This window comes from Solanum pennellii, chromosome 3 (genome assembly GCF_001406875.1).
Source record: "Solanum pennellii chromosome 3, SPENNV200".
Lineage (NCBI taxonomy): Eukaryota > Viridiplantae > Streptophyta > Magnoliopsida > Solanales > Solanaceae > Solanum > Solanum pennellii.
Genome location: NC_028639.1, coordinates 53,228,195 through 53,235,341, shown reverse-complemented (window position 1 = coordinate 53,235,341; position 7,147 = coordinate 53,228,195). Strand labels below are relative to the sequence as shown.

The 7,147-nt window shown below is 29.2% G+C and overlaps 1 pseudogene; it reads right to left on the bottom strand.

Annotated features, from left to right (window-relative positions):
- Nucleotides 1-918: 918 nt before the first annotated feature.
- On the bottom strand, nucleotides 919-2,214 carry LOC107014205 (annotated as a pseudogene).
- Nucleotides 2,215-7,147: the final 4,933 nt, after the last annotated feature.

Here is a 7,147-nt window from a genome sequence, read left to right as displayed (position 1 = left end):
ATTTTCTTCTCTTTTCTCCTCTTGAGTTCTTTTCTCTGCAACTCTAGCGGGGAGTTTTGAGTGCCTAAACTGAAAAAATTCAGTTTAGACCCCTACTTAATTACAAAAAATTAAATAAATTAATTGGGTATTGAAAAGACCATAATACTCCTTTTAAGTTCAGATAATTTTCCTTATCTAGACAACCCAACTTCAAACGGGCATATCTCCCTCATACAAGTTTGAAAATTAGCAAACTCAGTGGCTTTGGAAAGAGGATTTTAAGACATTTAATTTGATATTGTATTTGCTACCTAATACTTCATGTACTAAAATTTCTTGTCGTTTGAAGTTTGATATTTGCATGTGCGTGAATATTACCATTTGGAAGAGGTGAAATTTTCACTAACAAAACAAAGAACTTTTAAAATGAAAAGTAAGCTACACGCAATCTTGCATTCTACAAATTTTATCAAAGTTCAAACTTCAAATCAAGCATAATTTTTCTCAAATTCTCTTCTTTTTTATAGAAATCTTAACCTTTTTTTTCTAGTAGGATACTTTTTAATGACTAAGTACAGTTTTTGTGAAGTACTTTAATAAGTTGTTTAATTAGCATAATTTTAAAAGTATTTTTGTCATATACAATTTAAAAGTCACTTCCGCCTTAATCCGAATATCCACATTCCTAAATCATCAACAATTACATACATATAATATTTGAAACAGATAGCTTACTGTAATAATCACAGACCAAAAACATTTAAACATTTCATGTGCTTTGAGCTTAACACATCAACAAGGAAAGTATAAAATACCTAAGAGAAAACGATTATAGATCAAAGAGAGCAAGAGTCCTCCAGCCATTTAGCAGTCACTGGATAACAAACTTAGTTTTTTTGAGACAAAAATATGGCACTGAGTAAAACTACATTTTAGTTACTTGGTGCCTCTACCATCCGACATGAGAGATGCAGCAGCTGCAGCAGTGGTAGGAACAACCCCTGTTGAGACACCAGGTTTTGACAAATGAAGGATCCTGAAGACAAAAAAAATCATTTTTATGTGCAACATATGATCGTTGAAAAAAGTGATAAAATATATTATACCAGGTACAACTAGCCAATTATTATTATGGACATAAAACCAATATAAAGATGCTTACGGTGCAAGATATTCACATAAGGACGATACATACGCGACAACTTCATTATAATTTGTAGATGAAGTTGGTGCGGTCACTTCAACAAGATGTATGCCCGTAGTCACGGGCACTGCATCATCGATAGCATGAAGTTTCAACATCTTATTGATGGATGAAACTGTTACAGTTATCAGGGCATCTCTTTGGAAATGAAATGCAAAACCGACTCTCAGATGCTCGTGGTCTAGCTTGTAGCCAATATTTTAAAAGAAGATTAGTTCATTCTTGGTTATTTTGCTTTCATGCACTGGTCTCACCAAGAATGAGCTTTTTTCAGCGCCAGAACCTCTCATCGGACCACCAACATGCCTAACAGTCCTATTGTTGATCACATAAAAAAGGTTAGGATTCACGTATCCTCAGAGACAGGCGCACAACGAACCAAATCTCTTACCATGTGTCTTCTGGCTTCTCAAGATCACATACAAGCCGTATTTCTGATTCTACTGACCCTGAGAATGGTAAGCAACATACCACATGGTTAATCTAACCCACAGACAAAACAAGCAGGAAGGGGAAAAGGAAAATAATGGGAGAAGCCATAAATGATTTTTAGACATTATTTTACCAATTACATTTGAATGATCATAATTTGTTTTTTATTCTTGTGTAACCAAGAGGAGAAATTAGTCATAAACAAATATGTGAATTGTGATCATATGTAGACAACTGCGAAGACAGTTATATATGTCAAAACTCTAAGCCGAGCAAACCTCCATACGAATGCATTGATGGTTGCAAACATTTGTCTCAATCACATCAATACATACCTGACCATTAAGTTAATTCTTAGTACCTAACAGTTCAACGAGAAATCTCACTTACCTAAGTTTGGAACACTTTTGAGGCACAATTCNTCCTTACGCCTTGTTTACGCACACCACAAAGCCCTTGAAGCAGAATTGCAAGGGCTTCGACATGCTGCAGGTATGATTAGCAGTATCAATATCTTTTCAAAATGCTGCAGGGCCAGTTTAGAGATAGGGGGAACTTACTTGAGTCTCAATAATTCCTTGAACAACACACTCCATTTCTCACTTCAATTTATTCTAACACACGGGTAACAAATTCTTTATAACACACCTGTGAATTAAAAAAGAAAATAAGTTGAACTGAAGAGTAAAAAAAGAAAAATCTGATACCTAACCGAAATCATAACAGAGTGAACACTCTTCATATGAGAAGTGCATTACTTGAAAATATTGGCTTATAAGTACTTTTGATGTTTGCCAAACGAGTAAATAAGTTTAATGTTGTTATAAGTAAACCTCTTACAAGTCAGTTTTTTGTTTATCAAACTCTTGCTTGCACTCAAATAGACGATTTATAATTAATATAAAAGAAAGTTATACAATCAAATACATCATACTTGGAACATAGAATAGTTAAAGCGAAGTAATTGATTTACCATATTAGCGTTGAAATTAATGAATTTTCATATGAATTTACTTTTGGATGGAATGTTTGATCCGATATGCACAATAAACTATCAGACTTGCTCCTATCATTAGCTATAACAACATCAAACTTACTAAGTTCCTTCAAGAAATTAGGTGGTAATGTTGGAATGCTATCAGGTTCTATCAATTAAGTCACTGTACACATAGTTGAACCCCTTGTTCGGCAAATGTATTTCTACATACGTATAGCAGCTTATGTACACTCTATCCTCTCTAGACTCGACTAGTAAAATTTCACTGACATGTTCTCAAAATTTGCTAATACTAATGCATGATTTGAGTCCAAAGGATCAAACACCTTCCTTTTATCTTAAAGTAAAATTATATACTTAACTCAAAAATCCACACACACAAGCCACCAGGTAACCAACAAACAAGAAAAAGAAAAAATACAGAGACATGAAAGAACAAGTATCCATCAAAATCGATTGTTTATGCAATGATTCATTCAAATAGTAAATATATAAGTAAAGAAACAAAACTTACGGTTATCATCGATATTCCACTTAACAAGCTCAGCAAAAATTCAGAGAATGACTGCAAAAAAAATGGAGGAAAAGAAGAGAAGAAAAATGAGTATAGATTTTAAAGAATTTTCTTTATTTTCTCTATAATATTCAAAAATAAATATATTTTAAAGAATTTCCTTATTTTCTCTATTCAAATCTTCAAAAATAAATATATATTTATTATTATATTTCTTAAAATATAACTTCAATTAAGTAGACGTTTGACCATAAAGAATTTTCCTTATTTTCTCCACATAAAATCTTCACAAAAAAGTTATTTCTGTATTATTATTATTTATTATATTTCTTAAAATATCTCTTTTATATGGTTTATTTTTCTCTCTAAAAAGAAGATATTGTAATTACATGACAACCGGTCCAGATACTAAAAGATAGGACTATTTAAAATAGAATTATAATTGATAAGCTAATCTTGAACTTGGTTAATTGGCTTATTAGTGTTGAATTATCGTATTAATAGTTGGCAACTGGTTTAAAATTTTATATTAATGATTTAATGGTTTATCAATACGGGGGTGAATAACTTCAATTTTGCATTACATAAACCGGTCAATCTGTTATGAATTATTTACTTATATTTTGAACCGTAGGTATATAGTATAACATACAAATTATTAGACCTAAAATTTCATTAATATTTTGCCGTTCTTTATATTACTTGATACGTATTTGTGAGTTAAAATTCTTCCAGATCTACAAGTTAGAAAATATATATCATAATGGACGAATCTTCACTTCTTGTATATAAAAAATGTATATTTGATTTGTATCTTAGACTTGAAATATTAAATTGTATTGGTTCACTTCTTGTATAAAAAAAATATTGTATTGGTGAATATTTGTTTTAAAAAAAATACGTTCATGTATCCTCAAAAATTTAGACTTTCATCCATTTCTCATTGTAATTTATAACTACGGAATTATTAGCTTAAGTAGAGCTAGAAAAATCATTTTATTCTATGGAAGATAACTCTATTGATTGATGAAAGTGAAAATAATTCGGAGGATGAAATGATTGAGTCAATATATGTCACAATCGGGTCATTCGATAACCTACTATAACACCTAGATGGGAGAACTCTTACTATCCAATTGAAAACTGGCAATGCAAAAATTAGTGACAAGAGATCTTTTTAATATAATACAAATTAATAAACATGAAACTCGAATATAAGAATATTTTTTTACAATTAACTAAAAACCCTCCCAAAGAACTAGTCTAAATAGGTACAAGAGCTACAAAGGTAGTACAATCTATAATGATATAATATACAACTCCTACCATAAGAAAATTGAAGTAGAAGTTGTCGGAGGTTATCATCTAAAAAGTATCACCTTTTCTACCCACGTCGGTTATCGTTTCTCAATGCTACTCCCTAATTATTCTTAGATCATATGTCTAAAATATGACTCTTTATGTGGTATGACATAATGAGTCAAAAACTAGCTCAAAGGCTCTCTTGGAAATCGTTGTTTCCTCTCTTTCTTAAATGTGAAAGCATTTAGGGGTCGTTTGGTTATGGAATAACTTGCCTCTTATTCATGTATAAAAAGTGTATTAAGTTATACAATGTTTGGTTGAAATTTTTGTTTAAGTAGAAATGTCAACATTACTTATACCATGTTTGGTTGCATTTTTGTCGTTCTACATAATTAATACCAACATAACTTATGTGGGAGTATATGTATACATTTATGTAGGGTAGAAGGTAAAAAAAATTATGTGGGTATTAATAATGCATGTTTTAAAATGATAAATTACATATTTACCCTATTAATTTATTTTATTATTTTTAATTGGAAACTTTATTGTTTTCCTATATACAAGTTTGTTGTTTTTATTTCTTTTTTATATTTAGACCATTTTTACTTCTTTAATTTTTTTAATTGGAAACTTTATTGTTTCCTATCAACATGTGTTGTTTTTATTTCTTATTATAAGTTTGTTGTTTTTATTTCTTTTTTATATTTAGACCATATTTATTTCTTTTATTTTTTTAATTGGAAACTTTATTGTTTCCTATCAACATGTGTTGTTTTTATTTCTTATCTTTTTATATACTTATCTTTTGATTGATTTATACAAATATAAATATTTGGTAAATATTAGAAATTGATTGTATATTTTTTAACGGTACATATGCTAATCAAATATTTGCATTATATATTATTTCATATATTTCACATTTTATTAGTATGTATTATTATTTTGTAAATAATCATATATTTATATAAAAGAGAACCCTAGGCCCGCCTACGTGGCGCCACCACAAGCAAGAATTTTCTGTTAAATTTATTTATATTCAAGACTAGTCTTCCTCTTTCATGAAAAGATGTGACGTTTATGAAAAGTTGTGACTGTAATGAAGAGTTGAGACTTTTATGAAAAGTTGTGACTTTAATGAAGAGCTGTGACTTTTATCAGATGTTGTGACTTTTATGAAAAGTTGTGACTTTTATGAAGAGTTGCGACTTTTATCAAACGTTTTCCCAAAACTAACCCTCCTCTTTCATGAAAAGATGTGACTTTTATGAAAAGTTACGACTTTAATGAAGAATTGCGACTTTTATCAAAAGTTGTGACTTTTCTGAAAAATTGTGACTTTAATGAAGAGTTGCAACTTTTATGAAAAGTTTTAACTTTTATGAAAAGTTGCGACTTTATGAAAAGTTGTGGCTTTTATAAAAGGTTGTGAACTTTCCGAAGGGTTGAAACTTTTCCAAATAGTTGTTACCTTTCTGATAAGGCACAATGAACATTTGTTCACACTACCCTTTATTGTATATAAATAGAGGGATTTCCTCTAATTTTAAAACAACCAAAATTGTGATTTTCTTCTTCAACTTCCGCAAAATTAAATATTCGTGTACTTTGCTGATGTAATTCTTTAAACATCTGGTATTAAAGAGAAATAAATTTTTTAAGGGGACAATGTGCATTCAGTGGACTCAATTTTTTTCTTTCTATTTCATTCTATTTTACATATGCTTGTGTAGTTTTCTTACACTCATTAATTTATTCTTATGATATAAATTGTTGTTTTTGAGTACATGTTTTAAACTCTGTTCTTTATGATTCTGCAATGTTATTGTCTCCGGTGATATTGAACATATACACATATAATATGTATATTCATTGTGCAAAAAAAAATTATTGTACTCAGTTCCAAGAATTCATGTTTTGATATTCTATATCAAATTCTATGACTTAAAAGTACTATATATAAGCTTACATATTATCTATGTTTACATAGATTTGAAAATTCTCACTTATCAATTGAAGAAAATCATTATGCAAGTTCAAAAGTTATAATTTATTTCATGTTCAAGCTTAATTTCTATTTTTTTTAATACGTTAACATTTTTTTGAATTTTCTCCTAAGGCATATAATCACAATTCTATAATCTATGCAACTTAAATATTTATTTTTATTATGAAATACCTTTGTATATACTCTTATTTTCTTATTTATTTTCCTTTTAATGTTGATTAAAGAATCAATGATTCATTATTTCATGAATAATTCATTCATTAAAGGTTCTTGAGTTATCTGATAATGATAAATAATCAAATTTATGTTTGAAAATTGTAAATAGTTTTTAAGAACCTATTTTCCATTATTTTTAATGTATGGATATTAGTAAAAAAAATCATTTGCAAGATCAATGCAATCATTATTTATGACCGCGGAAGCGCGGACAAATTACCTAGTATATATTAATAATTTACAACAAGTTTAATATTCAATAATAAATAGTTCATGTATTGTAATCTCTAAACCCTACATAACTAAACCTTGTATAGCTAATACCTGCATAACCAAACCCTATATAACTAATACCTGCATAACTAAATCCTGCATAGCTAATACCTGCATAACTCTAACCATTAACCAAACAACCCCTTACTCTTTGGGCAGGAGCACTTAGTTCGCATATAATCTTTTAAAGAAAATAAACTTCACTCTTACTCT